This window comes from Pseudophryne corroboree, chromosome 10, assembly GCF_028390025.1.
Source record: "Pseudophryne corroboree isolate aPseCor3 chromosome 10, aPseCor3.hap2, whole genome shotgun sequence".
NCBI lineage: Eukaryota > Metazoa > Chordata > Amphibia > Anura > Myobatrachidae > Pseudophryne > Pseudophryne corroboree.
Window position 1 is genome coordinate 371656448 of NC_086453.1, and position 21932 is coordinate 371678379.

Below are 21932 nucleotides of genomic sequence, written 5' to 3' on the forward strand. Positions count from 1 at the left end.
GGTATTATGTTTGGTGAGAAAAAACTGCCTGTAGTTTTTCCTGTATCCGAGGAATTAAATGAAGTGTGTGATGAGGCGTGGGTTTCCCCCGATAAAAAACTGATAATTCCTAAAAGGTTATTGGCATCGTACCCTTTCCCGCCAGAGGATAGGGCACGTTGGGAAACACCCCCTAAGGTGGATAAAGCGCTCACACGCTTGTCTAAACAGGTAGCACTACCCTCTCCTGATACGGCCGCCCTAAAGGAACCTGCCGATAGAAAGCTGGAGAATATCCTAAAATGTATATACTCTCACACGGGTGTTATACTGCGACCAGCAATCGCCTCAGCCTGGATGTGCAGTGCGGGCCTGGCGTGGTCGGATTCCCTGACTGAAAATATTGATACCCTAGATAGGGTGTGTATATACTGTATATATTCTATCCCAAAAGAGATACCTACTGTATAGGCACTCAGAGACAGCAATGAAGCATTGCCGGCTTATTGTGATGATTACATACTGTATACTGTGTGTGTGTGTTTGTGTGTATGTACAGTATGTATATATATATTACTCTGTATGTAACTTAATGTACTGTATGTACAGTTTAATGTATACAGTAGGTATATAATACAGTATACTGCACATACAGTCTACTGTATATACAGTAATCTGTAAATCTGTAATTTCATAACTGTATCTGATTTCATTATTTTTGGCTCTTCACAGGATATCTCCAATGATAAGAGATGTGAATAAAGAAAAGAGAGTGGAACAGGCACGGCGATGGATTGAGAGTGGTGAAACATTTGATGATGTCATTTTCACAGATGAATCGTCTGTTGCCCTTGAGCGGTTCTCCAGAATGTCATTCAGGAAACGTAACCATATCTCTTTAAAACCACGCCCAAAGCATCCATTGAAAGTCCATGTATGGGGAGGCATATCACGATTAGGAGCTGGTCCCCTATTATTTTTCGAAGGTACAGTACTATACTTTATTCTGTGCCTGTGTTCTGTAAAAATACATGTTGTACTGTAGAGTACGTGTAACTGCACAATAAAAGGAGTTGCTTATTAATGAACAACATTTTTTGATTTCTGTAGGAATCATGGATAAGAAATATTTCCAAGAAACAATAGTAGAGAAATGTATGGTGCCATTTGTGAATAAATATTACCCAACTCACCATAGGATATTCCAAGACAATGATCCTAAACACTCCGCCTCAGCCAAATTTATGGAAGAGAAAGGTATGAATTGGGAACGCACACCACCAGAGTGAGTATTCTTTCAACAGTGTACAAGTAAAATTTTGGATAGCACTCTAGTACTGTAAAAAAAAATTTTGTTTAATAAACAGTACAATATTGTATGTTTAATTTTCTCTATTTACTGTAATGTAATTAATTTTTTCTATACGCTTTTTTTTTATTTTTATATAGATCACCAGACATGAACCCAATCGAATTAGTGTGGGCTCAATTGAAGAGGTACGTTAGGAGTGTTGCAAAGCCAACAACAAAACAGCAACTGGTGGATGGGATAAAGAAATTTTGGCTAGAAGTACTCACACCTGAACATTGTAATAATTATATAAATCACCTGTATAAAGTATTACCTGTTGTAGTTGAAAGAAATGGTCAAGCCACAAATATGTAGTTCTGTATTTTCTGTTTAAAATTTTAAATTGGTGCATTATTAAAAAAAATGATAAAATTGCCTTTGTCTGATTATTGCATAAACTAATGTAGAATATTATACAGTAGTAATGTTATTGATGTGTACTGTATGAACAGTTATTTTCAGTTTTATAAGTCCTGACTAAGAGTACTGTACATTTTGATCAGTGCAGTACATGGAATCGGATGTTGTAATACTTTATTTTTACATTAATATTGATGTTTTTCCAATAAATATTCAATTTTACAGTATGGTACGGTACAGTACATGAGGGTACCTGTACAGTATGATACGTCATTATGGGGGAGAAATACTGTATCCACTAAATGTACAGTAAAATGTTTTTTTCTTATTACAAACACACAAATGCATCTCAGATGGAAATATGCTATACACAGCAGACAGCTTATGGTGACAGAACTTCCCTACTGTATCCCCACCCATAGTCGTGGTATATTTTAGATTGCCTAATGAGACACTCCTGCAGCATTGCCAATGATTCATGTAAAACCTGTGTGCAAACAGTATCTGTATTGAATGCAAAGTACAGTAAGTAAGTAAGAGTACAGTATACAGTATTATCAGAGCCAAACCTGACCAACATGATGCCCTAGGCTAGATTTTGGCTGATGCCCTCTTGCACAGATGCTACGTAGTTCCGCCTCTAACCCTGCACCCCTTTCCCAGCACCATCACCCATTTTGGCGCTCCTACCCCCCTATAATCTAAATAAGAACAATGTGCACATTTAGTGCCAGCCCAAAACAGTGTACAGTATGTTCTTGCTGGGAAGGGGCATGGTAACACAATAATACCCGAAGATGAAATGACACAACACAGTACTGCAACTTTATTCACATTATATCATGCAGTGGTGTCTCTTATTCTCATGACATCATATCATAGTACCACATTACTCCTAACAGTAATGCCCCTTATTCACATTACACCCCACCACATTCATCTTTATTTACATTAGACCACAGGTTCTCAAACTCAGTCCTCAGGACCCCACACAGTGCAGGTTTTGCAGGTCTCACAGAATCACAAGTGAAAACATTAGCTCCACCTACTGTATGGACCTTCTAAAATGTGTCAGTTAGTAATGAATACATCTGTGCACTTGCTGGTTTACCTGCAAAACATGCACTGTGTGGGGTCCTGAGGACCAAGTTTGAGAACCACTGCATTAGACCATGCAGTAGTGCCCTTTCCTTATGTTACACCAGAAAATATTGTAGTACACCTTATACACATACAGTACAGTAATGCCACACATTAGTAATGCATTTCATATTTAAATTTTCTGATTTAATTTCATAGAGCCGCAGTCACTCACAGAATATAGGCATGTACTGTAGCATCTCATTTTATTCTGCAGAAGCTGATTATTCCCGTTTGGCTAGTTTGCCGCCTCTGTACAGTATATCACAATAGAAAAAAGTTATAGTGTCAGTGAAAAAAGCACCTCATGACAGATACTGTACACAAGCTCATGTCTAAATACTGTATACTGTAAGCAGTGACATTAAGGGGTACAGTACTGTATATGCAATTGCAGTCGAATTCCGGAAGGAATACGGAAAAAATGGACACGGGATCCCCCATCTTTTTAGAACCAGCACCGGGCTCTGCGCCTGGTCCTGGTGCAAAAAATAAGGGGGACAAAAAAAGCGTAGGGGTTCCCCATATTTTTTGAATCAGCACTGGGCTCCACTAGCTGGACAGATAATGCACAGCCGGGGGAGACTTTTATACCGGTCCCTGCGGCCATGGAATTAAATACCCAACTAGTCACACCTGGCCGGAGTACCCTGGAGGAGTGGGGGCCACTTAAATCAAGGGGACCCCCCTCCAGCCACTCGATTATCTCTATCACCCCTGTGTATTGTAGCTAGGGGATTGTGACGCTCCTTCAGCATTGCCCCGTAGCCTGCAAAATCTGTGCTGTTATTTGCTCCATAGCTGAGTGCCTCCTAGGAGCTACTGTAGGAGTCACAGGCGGTAGCCATTTCAATTGAGTCTGCCCTGCTATAGAATTGTACAGGTATGTGTACATTACCGTACGGTGCATAGAACCTTTACAGTAGAAACTCTCCTGCAGCTTTGGCCTGCTTTACTGTATGTACTGTAAAACTTGTGTTTTGTCAGTTTGCTATGCGACCGAGCCCGGTGTAACGTACAGTACTGTAATGTGCATAGACCTCGCTTACAGTATCTCTGTGTATTTTGGCTAGGGGATTGTGACGCTCCTTCAGCATCGCCCCGTAGCCTGCACAGCTTATGCCATTTCTCATTCCATACCCAACTGCTGCATGCCACGAGGTGGGGGTTCAGGAGGTGGGGGTTCATGGGTAGTGGTCGTTTTGACAGTGTGCTATGCGATTGAGTCCGGTGTACCGTAATACTGTATGCAATCCTACAGTGGCTTATCCCTCCCCTGTGTATTTTGGCTAGGGGATTGTGACGCTCCTTCAGCATTGCCCCATAACCTGCACAAGGGTTCAGGGGCGGCGGCCATTTTGCCAGTGTGCTACAGTATGTCATCGAGTCCGGTGTACCATAATATGCATACTGTGTATTTTAGCTAGGGGATTGTGACGCTCCTTCAGCATTGCCCCATAGTCTGTACAATCTGGACTATTACTTGCTCCGTAGCCTAGGGCCTCTGTGGGGCAAGGAGTCATAGGTGGTAGCCATTTCTATTCAGTCTGCCCAGCTACAGAATTGTATGTGTACTGTGTACGGAGCATAGTACCTTAACCTGCATAGAACCTGCACATTATGGTACACCGGACTCGATCGCATAGAACCGCTCATGCAGCTACTGTATGCCCTGGTTTACAGTATGTGAATAAAAAAAATAATAAAGTGTCTGAAAAAAACTACAGTAACATGCATTCGTACTTAAGGAATCGAACCCTGGACTCTGAGTATAGGAAGCGAAACACTTCACCACTTTGCCGCAGACAAATGTATAAATCCGTTGGTTTTGATTATGCTGTAATGGCTACGGGATTAGGACGATAACATACTGTAGAAAATTCCTAATCTTGAGAGGCAATAGTGAACTTGTAACACACATCCATTTGCGACAGTGTACACTACTGGTTTTACAGTACTGTGTTTTGTCTGCGGGACTTGGACGCTCACATACAGTATTCATAAAGTATTGTAGATGGATCATATACTGTATGCTGTACTACTGTATTTGCGTCGGTGTCGTACTGTATATACAGTACTGTATTAAATAATGCAGCGTAATGAGTACAGTATTTGCTGTATGCAGCGTAATGAGACGCCTTAGTAAAGTAGTCCTTATTATGTATGTCAGTATTGTATTTTACGGGAGACCACACGCATGCGCAGTGGTGATTGTAAAAAGCGACATCTGGTGGCTGATCGCAGGTATTACACGTAAAGGTAACGCCAAACGTCAAATGTCTGTCTCCGTGCGATTAGATAGCCTCTCTGTGGCTAGGCGCGCCTCGCTACGCCACAGTACGCTGCGTATGGTCGAACGGGACAACCGCCGCGGCCACTCAAGATAAAGGTGGCTACATCTGTATATTACTGACTATAGAGCATTTGAAGGATGCATTTCTATATATGTGTGATGCACAGAGGGATATTTGCCGTCTGGCATCTAGAGTTAGCGCGCTGTCCATTTCTGCAAGAAGAGGTTTATGGACGCGGCAGTGGTCAGGTGATGCGGATTCTAAAAGGCACATGGAAGTATTGCCTTATAAGGGGGAGGAGTTATTTGGGGTAGGTCTATCAGACCTGGTAGCCACGGCAACTGCTGGAAAATCCACATTTTTACCCCAGGTAGCTTCTCAACCTAAGAAGACGCCGTATTATCAGGCGCAGTCCTTTCGGCCCCATAAGGGCAAGCGGGCAAAAGGCGCCTCATTTATGCCCCGTGGCAGAGGGAGAGGAAAAAGGCTGCAGCACAGCCAGTTCCCAGGAACAAAAGCCCTCTCCCGCCTCCGCAAAGTCCTCAGCATGACGCTGGGGATTTACAAGCGGACTCAGGCACGGTGGGGGCCCGTCTCAAGAAGTTCAGTGCGCAGTGGGCCCACTCGCAAGTGGACCCCTGGATCCTTCAGGTGGTATCTCAGGGGTACAAATTGGAATTTGAGACGTCTCCTCCTTGCCGTTTCCTAAAGTCTGCCTTACCGACGTCTCCCTCAGACAGGGAGGCAGTATTGGAAGCCATTCACAAGCTGTATTCCCAGCAGGTGATAATCAAGGTACCCCTCCTACAACAGGGAAAGGGGTACTATTCCACACTATTTGTGGTACCGAAGCCGGACGGCTCGGTGAGACCGATTTTAAACCTAAAATCCTTGAATACTTACATACAAAGGTTCAAATTCAAGATGGAGTCACTCAGAGCAGTGATTGCAAACCTGGAAGAAGGGGACTATATGGTGTCTCTGGACATCAAAGATGCTTACCTACATGTCCCAATTTACCCTTCTCACCAAGGGTACCTCAGGTTTGTGGTACAGAACTGTCACTATCAGTTTCAGACGCTGCCGTTTGGATTGTCCACGGCACCCCGGGTCTTTACCAAGGTAATGGCCGAAATGATGATACTCCTTCGAAGGAAGGGATTTTTAGTTATCCCTTACTTGGACGATCTCCTGATAAGGGCAAGATCCAGGGAACAGTTGGAAGTCGGAGTAGCACTATCTCAGATAGTGCTGCGCCAGCACGGTTGGATTCTCAATATTCCAAAATCGCAGCTGATCCCGACGACACGACTTCTATTCCTAGGGATGATCCTGGACACAGTCCAGAAAAAGGTGTTTCTCCCGGAGGAGAAAGCCAGGGAGTTATCCGAACTAGTCAGAAATCTCCTAAAACCAGGCCAAGTCTCAGTGCATCAATGCACAAGGGTCCTGGGAAAGATGGTGGCTTCTTACGAAGCAATCCCATTCGGCAGATTCCACGCAAGAACCTTCCAGTGGGATCTGCTAGACAAATGGTCCGGGTCGCATCTTCAGATGCATCAGCGGATAATCTTGTCACCAAGGACAAGGGTGTCTCTCCTGTGGTGGTTGCAGAGTGCTCATCTTTTAGAGGGCCGCAGATTCGGCATTCAGGACTGGGTCCTGATGACCACGGATGCCAGCCTGAGAGGCTGGGGAGCAGTCACACAGGGAAGAAATTTCCAGGGCTTGTGGTCAAGCCTGGAGACATCACTTCACATAAATATCCTGGAGCTAAGGGCCATCTACAATGCTCTAAGCCTAGCAAGACCTCTGCTTCAAGGTCAGCCGGTGCTGATCCAGTCAGACAACATCACGGCAGTCGCCCACGTAAACAGGCAGGGCGGCACAAGAAGCAGGAGGGCAATGGCAGAAGTTGCAAGGATTCTTCGCTGGGCGGAAAATCATGTGATAGCACTGTCAGCAGTGTTCATTCCGGGAGTGGACAACTGGGAAGCAGACTTCCTCAGCAGACACGACCTCCACCCGGGAGAGTGGGGACTTCGCCCAGAAGTCTTCCACATGATTGTGAACCGTTGGGAAAAACCAAAGGTGGACATGATGGCGTCCCGCCTCAACAAAAAACTAGACAGGTATTGCGCCAGGTCAAGGGACCCTCAGGCAATAGCTGTGGATGCTCTGGTAACACCGGGGGTGTACCAGTCAGTGTATGTGTTCCCTCCTCTGCCTCTCATACCCAAGGTATTGAGAATCATAAGAAGGAGAGGAGTAAGGACTATACTCGTGGCTCCGGATTGGCCAAGACGGACTTGGTACCCGGAACTTCAAGAGATGCTCACGGAGGACCCGTGGCCTCTGCCTCTAAGAAAGGACCTGCTCCAGCAGGGACCCTGTCTGTTTCAAGACTTACCGCGGCTGCGTTTGACGGCATGGCGGTTGAACGCCGGATCCTGAAGGAAAAAGGCATTCCGGATGAAGTCATCCCTACCCTGATCAAAGCCAGGAAGGATGTAACCATACAGCATTATCACCGTATTTGGCGTAAATATGTTGCGTGGTGCGAGGCCAGGAAGGCCCCTACAGAGGAATTTCAACTGGGTCGTTTCCTACATTTCCTGCAAACAGGACTGTCTATGGGCCTAAAATTGGGGTCCATTAAGGTTCAAATTTCGGCCCTGTCGATTTTCTTCCAGAAAGAACTGGCTTCAGTTCCTGAAGTCCAGACGTTTGTCAAGGGGGTACTGCATATACAGCCTCCTTTTGTGCCTCCGTGGCACCTTGGGATCTCAATGTAGTTTTGGGGTTCCTAAAATCACATTGGTTTGAACCACTCACCACTGTGGACTTAAAATATCTCACATGGAAAGTGGTTATGCTGTTAGCCCTGGCTTCAGCCAGGCGTGTCTCAGAATTGGCGGCTTTATCCTATAAAAGCCCTTACCTAATTTTTCATACGGACAGGGCAGAATTGAGGACTCGTCCTCAATTTCTCCCTAAGGTGATTTCAGCGTTTCACTTGAACCAGCCTATTGTGGTACCTGCGGCTACTAGGGACTTGGAGGACTCCAAGTTGCTGGACGTAGTCAGGGCCCTGAAAATATATGTTTCCAGGACGGCTGGAGTCAGGAAGACTGACTCGCTGTTTATCCTGTATGCACCCAACAAGCTGGGTGCTCCTGCTTCTAAGCAGACTATTGCTCGTTGGATTTGTAGTACAATTCAGCTTGCACATTCTGTGGCAGGCCTGCCACAGCCAAAATCTGTAAAAGCCCATTCCACAAGGAAGGTGGGCTCATCTTGGGCGGCTGCCCGAGGGGTCTCGGCTTTACAACTTTGCCGAGCAGCTACTTGGTCAGGGGCAAACACGTTTGCTAAATTCTACAAATTTGATACCCTGGCTGAGGAGGACCTTGAGTTCTCTCATTCGGTGCTGCAGAGTCATCCGCACTCTCCCGCCCGTTTGGGAGCTTTGGTATAATCCCCATGGTCCTTACGGAGTTCCCAGCATCCACTAGGACGTCAGAGAAAATAAGGATTTACTTACCGATAATTCTATTTCTCGTAGTCCGTAGTGGATGCTGGGCGCCCATCCCAAGTGCGGATTGTCTGCAATACTTGTACATAGTTTTTGTTACAAAAATCGGGTTATTATTGTTGGGAGCCATCTTTTCAGAGGCTCCTCTGTTATCATGCTGTTAACTGGGTTCAGATCACAGGTTGTACGGTGTGATTGGTGTGGCTGGTATGAGTCTTACCCGGGATTCAAAATCCTTCCTTATTGTGTACGCTCGTCCGGGCACAGTATCCTAACTGAGGCTTGGAGGAGGGTCATAGGGGGAGGAGCCAGTGCACACCAGGTAGTCCTAAAGCTTTTACTTTTGTGCCCAGTCTCTTGCGGAGCCGCTATTCCCCATGGTCCTTACGGAGTTCCCAGCATCCACTACGGACTACGAGAAATAGAATTATCGGTAAGTAAATTCTTATTATCGCCCACCTGGGCAACCCAAAAAGTTTCTGGAAGATTTTTCTGCATGGCTCCCTCACTTTCTATCCTCTGACATCTCCACCATCATTATGGGTGATTTCAATCTCTCTATTGACAGACCACAATCTCCCCATGCCTCTAAACTACTCTCTCTAACCTCCTCTCTTGGCCTCTCCCAATGGACTGACTCCCCTACTCATCAGGAGGGCCACTGCCTTGATCTTGTATTCACCAGACTATGCTCTGTTTCTGAACTCACTAACACTCCTTTCCCTCTCTCAGATCACAACCTTATCACATGCATGCTCTCCTCCATTACTTCAAACTCCATGTCCCTAAAGTCTACAAGGACACCTCTTACCCGCAGAAATATTAACGCTATTAATTTTCAACAACTATCTACCTCTCTGCAACCACTGCTTTCACCAATTTCTACATTCACCTCTCCAGAGACTGCTGTGTCACACCTTAACCAAACTCTAGTAACAGCACTTGATGAAGTGGCTCCAGCTACCCATCACACTCCACGTAGACTTAGATGTCAACCGTGGCACTCTAAATACACTAGACACTTACAAAAACTCTCCCGAAAAGTTGAACGCCAGTGGCGTAAATCTCGTAGTTCAAGTGACTTTCTCACATATAAGACCACCTACCACTCTTATCGTACTGCTCTGGACACTGCCAAACAAACATATTTTCAATCTCTCATCTCTGCTCAAGCCTCTAACCCCAAGCGACTTTTTAATACATTTAAATCACTTCTTGTCCCTCCCTCACCTAACCCACCAGCCACTGTCAGTGCGCAAGATCTTGCTTCCTATTTCAAGGACAAGATTGACAAGATCCGAAATGAAATGGTATGCTCTTCCACAGCAAGTGACCTGCTCAATTCCCTGCCTGAACCCTCTAACACCTTCTCTTCTTTTGATCCTACAAATGAAGATGAAGTATCTGCACTCTTTTCATCTGCCTACTCTAATACCTCTCCCCTTGACTCTATACCCTCACAAATTAGTAAAGCTCTGTCTACTGTGCTCATCCCAACCTTAACGAAAATCTGTAATCTCTCCCTGTCTACTGGTATCTTTCCTTCTCTATACAAGCATGCAGTGATTACTCCCATTCTGAAAAAACAAAACTCTGACCCGAACTCTCTCTCTAACTACCGTCCCATCTCTCAGCTCCCATGCCCCTCCAAGCTACTGGAGAGACTTGCCTACACTCGCCTCACACACTTTCTTAACTCACACAGCCTACTGGACCCACTTCAGTCAGGATTTCGTGCCCAACACTCCACAGAGACAGCACTGACTAAGGTAGTGAATGATTTGGTCACTGCTAAATCTAAAGGACATTTCTCTCTCCTTATTCTCCTTGATCTCTCTGCTGCTTTTGACACTGTTGACCACTCTCTTCTCATACAAACACTACAATCCCTAGGTATTTAGGACACAGCCCTTTCTTGGTTCTCATCCTACCTATCTAATCGCTCCTTCAGTGTTCGTTTGTCTGATTCCACCTCTCCTTCGCTACCTCTCTCAGTTGGAGTACCGCAAGGCTCAGTCCTAGGTCCTCTGCTTTTCTCTATCTATACCACATCTCTTGGCAAACTAATCAACTCTTTCGGATTTCAGTACCATCTGTATGCGGATGATACTCAAATCTACCTATCCTCCCCTGATTTGTCACCATCTGTATTGGGCCGTGTCACTGAATGCCTTTCTGCCATTTCATCTTGGATGACATCTCGCCACCTCAAACTTAATATTTCCAAAACAGAATTAATTATATTTCCACCGGCCAATAGTAGTTTCCAACCTGATATCTCTATCACTGTTGAGAACTCTGCAATCACCCCTACCCCACAAGCTCGCTGCCTAGGTGTCATTCTTGACTCTGAACTGTCCTTTGTTACCCACATTCAATCTGTCTCAAGATCATGTTACATACATCTAAGAAACATATCCAAAATACGCCCTTATCTTACACAAGACACAGCAAAAACTCTAATCCATGCTCTCATTATCTCCCGCATTGATTATTGTAATAGTCTCCTGACCGGTCTTCCCAAACATAGGCTCTCACCACTACAATCCATTTTGAATGCAGCTGCAAGGCTAATCTTCCTTGCCAGACGTTCATCGTCTGCAGATCCGCTCTGTCAGTCCCTCCATTGGTTACCGGTATTCTACCGTATTAAATATAAAATACTTTTACTCACATACAAGGCTATTAACCAAACTGCACCAACATACATCTCTTCACTCATCTCAAAATATCTCCCTACCCGACCTCTCCGCTCTGCACAAGATCTACGTCTCTCATCCACACGCATTACTTGTTCACACTCAAAATTACAGGACTTTATCCGGGCTTCACCCACTCTGTGGAATGCCCTCCCACGCACAGTAAGACTCGACTCTAGTCTCCAAACCTTTAAATGTTCCCCGAAAACTCACCTCTTCAGACAAGCCTATCAAATTCCAGACCCACCCACATAACCTTCAGTGCTTCCCTATCTAATTACATCCTCTGTAGAGTATTCATAACATCACATATCTTGTCTTTCTTTAGTCTCACACCCTCCTGACACTTGGATAACTTTGTGGGGTATCATCATACAACCCATTAAGAACCTAGCAATCTGGTGGACCATTATGCAATAGTTAGCATCAATCCTTGTGTATCTATGCCTATTTCCCTATAGATTGTAAGCTTGCGAGCAGGGCCTTCCTACCTCTGTCTGTCTGTTTTTACCCAGTTTTGTTCTATTTCTGTTGTTCTAATTGTAAAGTGCAACGGAATATGCTGCGCTATATAAGAAACTGTTAATAAATAAATAATAAAAAACTCCTGTCACACAAAAACAAAGGTGTTGGATTTTAGAAATGCTGACTTTGCAAAAATGGGGAGATGTTTAAGTGATTCATTGGCGGACTGGTGGAACTTGGAAGGAGTGCAGGAGAGGTGGGAAAAACTGAAAAGTGCAATACTAAGTGCAACTGATCTTTGTATCAAAAGGGCTCAGAAAAGCACCAGGAAAAGGAAGCCAGTGTGGTTCACAAAAGAAGTTTCAACTAGTGTGAAAGCAAAAAAGATGGCTTTTAGGAAATACAAACAGACTCAAAATAATAATGACAAAGAGGTGTATCTTGACAGACGGAAGGATGCTAAGAAAGTGATTAGACGTGCAAAGGCAGAAGCTGAGGAGAAAATGGCCCAGTCAGTAGATAAAGGGGGCAAAACTTTTTTTAAGTATATAAGTGAAAGGAGAAAATCAAATGGAGGAATAATAAGACTTAAGACAGAGAGTGAGCATTTGGTGGAGGGTGGCAATAGCAGATCACCTAAATAATTATTTTTGCTCATTATTTACTACAGAAGAAGGGATGGGGCCACAGTTAAGTTGCAAGGACATTCATAAAAATAAGGTAGATGAAAGTACATTTATAGAGGAGAAGGTCCTAACAGAACTTTCACAACTAAAAGTTGATAAATCAATGGGACCAGATGGGATACACCCAAGGATACTCAAAAGAGCTAAAAGATGTGCTGGTTACACATTTAACAGAATTATTTAACCAGTCACTAAATACAGGTGCTATTCCAGAGGACTGGAAAAGAGCAAATGTAGTTCCACTGCACAAAAGTGGAAGCAAGGAAGAAGCAAGTAACTACAGACCAGTAAGCCTTACATCAGTAGTAGGGAAAGTAATGGAAAAACTATTAAAAGAAAGAGTTGTGGAATATCTTAAATCAAACCACTTACAGGATCCAAAACAGCATGGATTTACTGGTGGGAGATCATGCCAAACAAATCTTATTGACTCTGTGACGAAAATAATAGATCAAGGAGGAGCTGTAGATGTAGCATATCTAGACTTTAGTAAGGCTTTTGACACTGTCCCACATCGCAGACTGCTAAATAAACTTGAAAGCGTGGGGGTGGATTATAAAACCGTTAAATGGATAAGAACCTGGTTGCAGGATAGGAAACAGACAGTTGTAGTTAATGGAGTGCAATCTATGGAGGGAAATGTTACCAGTGGAGTACCCCAGGGATCTGTACTTGGTCCAGTTCTCTTTAATATCTTTGTTGGTGACATTGCAGATGGTATTGAAGGGAAGGTATGCCTTTTTGCAGATGATACAAAGATATGCAACAGGGTAGACACACCGGGAGGGGTAAAACAAATGATTGATGACCTAGGTATTTCTCTAACGTCCTAAGTGGATGCTGGGGACTCCGTAAGGACCATGGGGAATAGCGGCTCCGCAGGAGACTGGGCACAAAAGTAAAGCTTTAGAACTACCTGGTGTGCACTGGCTCCTCCCCCTATGACCCTCCTCCAAGCCTCAGTTAGATTTTTGTGCCCGAACGAGAAGGGTGCACACTAGGTGGCTCTCCTGAGCTGCTTAGTGAAAAGTTTAGTTTTAGGTTTTTTATTTTCAGTGAGACCTGCTGGCAACAGGCTCACTGCATCGAGGGACTAAGGGGAGAAGAAGCGAACTCACCTGCGTGCAGAGTGGATTGGGCTTCTTAGGCTACTGGACATTAGCTCCAGGGGGACGATCACAGGCCCAGCCATGGATGGGTCCCAGAGCCGCGCCGCCGGCCCCCTTACAGAGCCAGAAAACAGAAAGGGTTAAAAAAGAGAAGGGGGGCACTAATTACGCGCAGTATTAAAGATACAGCAGCTATAAGGGGAAAAACACTTATATAAGGTTATCCCTGTATATATATAGCGCTCTGGTGTGTGCTGGCAAACTCTCCCTCTGTCTCCCCAAAGGGCTAGTGGGGTCCTGTCCTCTATCAGAGCATTCCCTGTGTGTGTGCTGTATGTCGGTACGTTTGTGTCGACATGTATGAGGAGAAAAATGATGTGGAGACCGAGCAGATTGCCTGTAATAGTGATGTCACCCCCTAGGGGGTCGACACCTGAGTGGATGAACTGTTGGAAGGAATTACGTAACAGTGTCAGCTCTGTATAAAAGACAGTGGTTGACATGAGACAGCCGGCTACTCAGCTTGTGCCTGTCCAGACGTCTCATAGGCCGTCAGGGGCTCTAAAGCGCCCGTTACCTCAGATGGCAGATATAGACGCCGACACGGATACTGACTCCAGTGTCGACGGTGAAGAGACAAATGTGACTTCCAGTAGGGCCACACGTTACATGATTGAGGCAATGAAAAATGTTTTACACATTTCTGATAATACGAGTACCACCAAAAAGGGGTATTATGTTCGGTGAGGAAAAACTACCTGTAGTTTTCCTGAATCTGAGAAATTAAATGAGGTGTGTGATGATGCGTGGTTTTCCCCCGATAACAACTGATAATTTCTAAAATGTTATTGGCATTATATCCTTTCCCGCCAGAGGTTAGGGTGCGTTGGGAAACACCCCCTAGGGTGGATAAAGCGCTCACACGCTTGTAAGAACAAGGGCTCTACCCTCTCCTGAGATGGCCGCCCTTAAGGATCCTGCTGATAGAAAGCAGGAGGGTATCCTAAAATGTATTTACACACATACTGGTGTTAGCAATCGCCTCAGCCTGGATGTGCAGTGCTGGGTTGGCGTGGTCGGATTCCCTGACTGAGCCGACTGGCATCAAGTCTAAGTGCGTTGTCCATTTCTACCAGTAGAGGGTTATGGACACGACAGTGGTCAGGTGATGCGGATTCCAAACGGCATTTGGAAGTATTGCCTTATTAAGGGGAGGAGTTATTTGGGGTCGGTCTTTCAGACCTGGTGGCCACGGCAACAGCTGGGAAATCCACGTTTGTACCCCAGGTCGCCTCTCAACATGAGAAGACGCCGTATTATCAGGCGCAGTCTTTTCGTGGGCAAGCGGGCAAAAGGTTCCTCATTTCTGCCCCGTGACACAGGGAGAGGAAAAAGGCTGCAGAAATCAGCCAGTTCCCAGGAACAGAAAACCTCTCCCGCCTCTGCCAAGCCCTCAGTATGACGCTGGGGCTTTACAAGCAGAATCAGGCACGGTGGGGGCCCGTCTCAATGAATTTCAGCGCGCAGTGGGCTCACTCGCAAGTAGACCCCTGGATCCTTCAGGTGATATCTCAGGGGTACAAATTGGAATTCGAGACGTCTCCCCCTCGCTGTTTCCTAAAGTCGGCTTTACCGATGTCTCCTTCTGACAGGGAGACAGTTTTGGAAGCCATTCACAAGCTGTATTCCCAGCAGGTGATAATCAAGGTACCCCTCCTGCAACAGGGAATGGGGTATTATTCCACACTGTTGTGGTACCGAAGCCGGACGGCTCGGTGAGACCGATTCTAAATCTAAAATCTTTGAACACTTACATACAGAGGTTCAAATTCAAGATGAGTCACTCAGAGCAGTGATTGCGAACCTGGAAGAAGAGGACTACATGATGTCTCGGTACATCAAGGATGCTTACATTCATGTCCCAATTTACCCTTCTCACCAAGGGTACCTCAGGTTTATGGTACAGAACTGTCACTATCAGTTTCAGACGCTGCCGTAGGGATGGTCCACGGCACCCCGGGTCTTTACCAAGGTAATGGCCGAAATGATGATACTCCTTCAAAGGAAGGGAATTTTAGTTATCCCTTACTTGGACGATTCCCTGATAAGGGTAAGATCCAGGGAACAGTTGGAGGTCGGTGTAGCACTATCTCAGGTAGTGTTGCGGCAGCACGATTGGATTCTCAATATTCCAAAATCGCAGCTAAAAGATTCCGACGACTCGTCTTCTGTTCTTAGGGATGATCCTGGACACAGTTCAGAAAAAGGTGTTTCTCCCGGAGGAGAAAGTCAGGGAGTTATCCGAGCTAGTCGGGAACCTCCTATAACCGAGCCAAGTCTCAGTACATCAATGAGATGGTTCTGAAAAAAAATGGTGGCTTCCTATGAAGCAATCCCATGCGGCAGATTCCACGCAAGAACTTTCCAGTGGGACCTGCTGGACAAATGGTCTGGCTCGCATCTTCAGATGCATCAGCGGATAACCCTGTCACCAAGCACAAGGGTGTCTCTCCTGTGGTGGTTGCAGAGTGCTCATCTTCTAGAGGGCCGCACATTCAGGACTGGGTCCTGGTGACCACGGATGCCAGCCTGCAAGGCTGGGGAGCAGTCACACAGGGAAGGAATTTCCAGAGCTTATGGTCAAGCCTGGAGACATCACTTCACATAAATATCCTGAAGCTAAGGGCCATTTACAATGCTCTAAGCTCAGCAAGATCTCTGCTCCAAGGTAACCCGGAGTTGATCCATTCGGACAACATCACGGCAGTCACCCACGTAAACAGACAGGGTCACACAAGAAGCAGAAGGGCAATGGCAGAAGCTGCAAGGATTCTTCGCTGGGCGGAAAATCATGTGATAGCACTGTCAGCAGTATTCATTCCGGGAGTGGACAACTGGGAAGCAGACTTCCTCAGCACGACCTCCACCCGGGAGAGTGGGGACTTCACCCAGAAGTCTTCCATATGTTTATAAAACTCGACAAGTATTGCGCCAGGTCAAGGGACCCTCAGGCAATAGCTGTAGACGCTCTGGTAACACAGTGGGTGTACCAGTCAGTGTATGTGTTCCCTCCTCTGCCTCTCATAACCAAGGTACTGAGAATTATAAGATGGAGAGGAGTAAGCACTATATTCGTGGCTCCGGATTGGCCAAGAAGGACTTGGTAACCGGAACTTCAAGAGATGCTCACGGAGGATCCGTGGCCTCTACCTCTAAGAAGGGACCTGCTCCAGCAAGGACCCTGTCTGTTCCAAGACTTACCGCGGCTGCGTTTAGCGGCAGGGCGGTTGAACGCCGGATCCTGAAGGAAAAAGGCATTCCGGATAAAGTCATCCCTATCCTGATCAAAGCCAGGAAAGATATAACCGCAAAACATTATCACCGCATTTGGCGAAAATATGTTGCGTGGTGCGAGGCCAGTAAGGCCCCGACGGAGGAATTTTCAACTAGGTCGATTCCTACATTTCCTGCAAACAGGAGTGTCTATGGGCCTGAAATGGGGGTCCATTAAGGTTCAAATTTCGGCCCTGTCAATTTTCTTCCAAAAAGAACTAGCTTCAGTCCCTGAAGTTCAGACGTTTGTGAAAGGGGTACTGTATATACAGCCTCCTTTTGTGCCTCCAGTGGCACCTTGGGATCTAAATGTAGTTTTTGGGTTCCAAAAGTCACATTGGTTTGAACCACTTAAATATGTGGAGTTAAAATATCTCACATGGAAAGTGGTCATGCTGTTGGCCCTGGCCTGGGCCAGGTGCGTGTCAGAATTGGCGGCTTTATCCTGTAAAAGCCCTCATCTGATTTTCCATTCGGACAGGGCGGAATTGAGGACTTGTCCTCAGTTTCTCCCTAAGGTGGTTTTCAGCGTTTCACCTGAATCAACCTATTGTGGTGCCTGCGGCTACTAGGGACTTGGAGGACTCCAAGTTGCTAGACGTTGTCAGAGCCCTGGAAATATAGGTTTCCAGGACGGCTGGAGTCAGAAAATCTGACTCGTTGTTTATTCTGTATGCACCCAACAAGCTGGGTGCTCCTGCTTCTAAGCAGACTATTGCTCGTTGGATTTGTAGTACAATTCAGCTTGCACATTCTGTGGCAGGCCTGCCACAGCCAAAATCTGTAAAAGCCCATTCCACAAGGAAGGTGGGCTCATCTTGGGCGGCTGCCCGAGGGGTCTCGGCTTTACAACTTTGCCGAGCAGCTACTTGGTCAGGAGCAAATACGTTTGTAAAATTCTACAAATTTGATACCCTGGCTGAGGAGGACCGGGAGTTCTCTCATTTGGTGCTGCAGAGTCATCCGCACTCTCCCGCCCGTTTGGGAGCTTTGGTATAATCCCCATGGTCCTTACGGAGTCCCCAGCATCCACTTAGGACGTTAGAGAAAATAAGAATTTACTTACCGATAATTCTATTTCTCGTAGTCCGTAGTGGATGCTGGGCGCCCATCCCAAGTGCGGATTGTCTGCAATACTGGTACATAGTTATTGTTACCAAAAAAATCGGGTTATTGCTGTAGTGAGCCATCTTTTCTAGAGGCTCCTCTGTTATCATGCTGTTAACTGGGTTTAGATCACAAGTTATATGGTGTGATTGGTGTGGCTGGTATGAGTCTTACCCGGGATTCAAAATCCTTCCTTATTGTGTACGCTCGTCCGGGCACAGTATCCTAACTGAGGCTTGGAGGAGGGTCATAGGGGGAGGAGCCAGTGCACACCAGGTAGTTCTAAAGCTTTACTTTTGTGCCCAGTCTCCTGCGGAGCCGCTATTCCCCATGGTCCTTACGGAGTCCCCAGCATCCACTACGGACTACGAGAAATAGAATTATCGGTAAGTAAATTCTTATTTTTAATCACCGGTAAATCTATTTCTCGTAGTCCGTAGTGGATGCTGGGCGCCCATCCCAAGTGCGGATTGTCTGCAATACTTGTATATAGTTATTGCCTAACTAAAGGGTTATTGTTTGGAGCCATCTGTTTGAGAGGCTCAGTTGTTATTCATACTGTTCACTGGGTATAGTATCACGAGTTGTACGGTGTGATTGGTGTGGCTGGTATGAGTCTTACCCGGGATTCCAATTTTTGCCATATGTTCCCTCACAACCTAAGAAAGCACCGTATTACTAAATGCAGTCCTTTCGATCACAAAAAGGCAAGAAAGTCCGAGGTGCGTCCTTTCTTGCCAGAGGCAGGGGCAGAGGAAAGAAGCTGCACAACACAGCTAGTTCCCAGGAACAGAAGTCCTCCCCGGCTTCCACTAAATCTACCGCATGACGCTGGGGCTCCACAGGTGGAGCTAGGCCCGGTGGGGGCGCGTCTCCGAAATTTCAACCACAAGTGGGTTCACTACCAGGTAGATCCCTGGGCAATAGAGATTGTGTCTCAGGGATACAAGCTGGAATTCGAAGAGATGCCCCCTCACCGATACCTCAAATCGGCCCTGCCAGCTTCCCCCTTAGGGAGGGAAATAGTGTTAGCTGCAATTCACAAATTGTATCTTCAGCAGGTGGCGGTCAAGGTTCCCCTCCTTCAACAAGGAAAGGGTTATTATTCGACCATGTTTGTGGTACCAAAACCGGACGGTTCGGTCAGACCCATATTGAATTTACAATCCCTGAACATATACCTGAAAAGGTTCAAGTTCAAGATGGAATCGCTCAGAGCGGTCATCGCAAGCCTGGAAGGGGGGGATTTTATGGTGTCTCTGGACATAAAGGATGCATACCTTCATGTCCCCATTTATCCACCTCATCAGGAGTACCTCAGATTTGTGGTACAGGATTGTCATTACCAATTCCAGACGTTGCCGTTTGGTCTCTCCACGGCACCGAGAATATTTACCAAGGTAATGGCGGAAATGATGGTGCTCCTGCGAAAGCAAGGGGTCACAATTATCCCATACTTGGACGATCTCCTTATAAAGACGAGGTCCAGAGAGCAGTTGCTGATCAGCGTAGCACGCTCTCGGGAAGTGTTACAACAGCATGGCTGGATTCTAAATATTCCAAAGTCGCAGTTGATTCCTACGACTTGTCTGCCCTTTCTGGGCCTGATTCTGGACACAGACCAGAAGAGGGTTTATCTCCCGATGGAGAAGGCTCAGGAGCTCATGACACTGGTCAGAGACCTATTAAAACCAAAACTGGTGTCGGTGCATCACTGCACGTGAGTCCTGGGAAAGATGGTGGCATCGTACGAGGCCATTCCCTTCGGCAGGTTCCATGCGAGGACCTTTCAATGGGACGTACTGGACAAGTGGTCCGGATCACATCTTCAGATGCATCGGTTAATCACCCTATCCCCCAGGGCCAGGGTGTCTCTCCTGTGGTGGCTGCAGAGTGCTCACTTTCAATGGGCTCTGTTGGACAAGTGGTCCGGATCACATCTACAGATGCATCGGCTGATCACCCTATCCCCCAGGGCCAGGGTGTCTCTCCTGTGGTGGCTGCAGAGTGCTCACCTTCTCGAGGGCCGCAGATTCGGCATTCAGGACTGGGTCCTGGTGACCACGGATGCAAGCCTCCGAGGGTGGGGGGGCAGTCACACAGGGAAGAAATTTCCAAGGTCTGTGGTCAAGTCAGCAGACTTGCCTTCACATCAATATCCTGGAACTAAGGGCCATATACAACGCCCTAAGTCAAGCGGAGACCCTGCTTCGCAACCAATCGGTGCTGATTCAGTCAGACAACATCACCGCAGTGGCTCATGTAAACCGCCAAGGCGGCACAAGGAGCAGAGTGGCGATGGCGGAAGCCACCAGAATTCTTCGCTGGGCGGAGAATCACGTAAGAGCACTGTCAGCAGTGTTCATTCCGGGAGTGGACAACTGGGAAGCAGTCTTCCTCAGCTGGCAAGACCTCCACACGGCAGAGTGGGGACTTCATCAAGAAGTCTTCACGCAGATTGCAAGGCGGTGGGAACTGCCACAGGTGGACATGATGGCATCCCGCCTCAACAAAAAGCTACAGAGATATTGCGCCAGGTCAAGAGATCCTCAGGCGATTGCTGTAGACGCATTAGTGACACCGTGGGTGTTCCAGTCGGTTTATGTGTTTCCTCCTCTTCCTCTCATAACAAAGGTGCTGAGAATCATAGGAAAAGGAGGAGTGAGAACAATACTCATTGTTCTGGATTGGCCAAGAAGGACTTGGTATCCAGATCTGCAAGAAATGCTCACAGAGGACCCATGGCCTCTGCCTCTCAGACAGGACTTGTTGCAGCAGGGGCCCTGTCTGTTCCAAGACTTACCGCGGCTGCGTTTGTTGGCATAGCGGTTGAACGCAGAATCCTGACAGAAAAAGGCATTCCGGATGAGGTTATTCCTACGCTGATAAAGGCTAGGAAGGAGGTGACGGCTAAACATTATCACCGTATATGGCGAAAATATGTTGCTTGGTGTGCGGCCAGGAATGCCCCTACGGAGGAATTCCAGCTGGGCCGTTTCCTTCACTTCCTACAGTCGGGAGTGACTTTGGGCCTGAAATTGGGTTCCATTAAGGTCCAGATTTCGGCCCTATCCATTTTCTTTCAAAAAGAACTGGCTTCTCTACCTGAAGTTCAGACGTTTGTAAAGGGAGTGCTGCATTTTCAGCCCCCTTTTGTGCCTCCAGTGGCACCTTGGGATCTTAACGTGGTGTTGAGTTTCCTGAAGTCACACTGGTTTGAGCCACTTAAAACCGTGGAGTTAAAATTTCTCACGTGGATTATGTCCGGGATTCAGTGATCGTCCCTGAATGATAAAGATAGAGGATTTATTGTCTGTCTTTGCCATACAGGATTGCGGTCATACACTGAAGCTGAATCCGTGTCAGTGTTCCGGGAACACGTGACAAGGTAATATTTAAGTCCGGGACTTAATATTACGAAGTTTTATGTAAAACATAAAACAGGTATCAGGGATACCATAGAATCTTTAATGTCTGGGACTTAAAGATACGTCTGAGAAGGGACCAGGGGTCCGAGCGCACTTCTCCAAAGACGTTAGTATCTGGGATACTTAAAATAGACCTGGGAGTCTATACGTAACGTAGAGAATACCCCGATTTGATCGCCTATATATTTTTGTATGTTTGTAGTGAGATAAGTTCTTATATTTGGTCCAGACGGCTGGTAAGTTTTCGTCTGCCAGATATCTTTACTCAAACACTTTTCTTGCTTCCTGTCTAAAACGCTGTATTTTTTCTGACATCTTGTACGAAGGTAAGCGTACCCGTCAAAAGATTTCATGTTCTCATTATACAGATAATATTGTGATATTGTCAATGACTAATTAACTGGTGTTAGCTAATGCATGCATAGAAAGTTTTTGTAAATTGCATT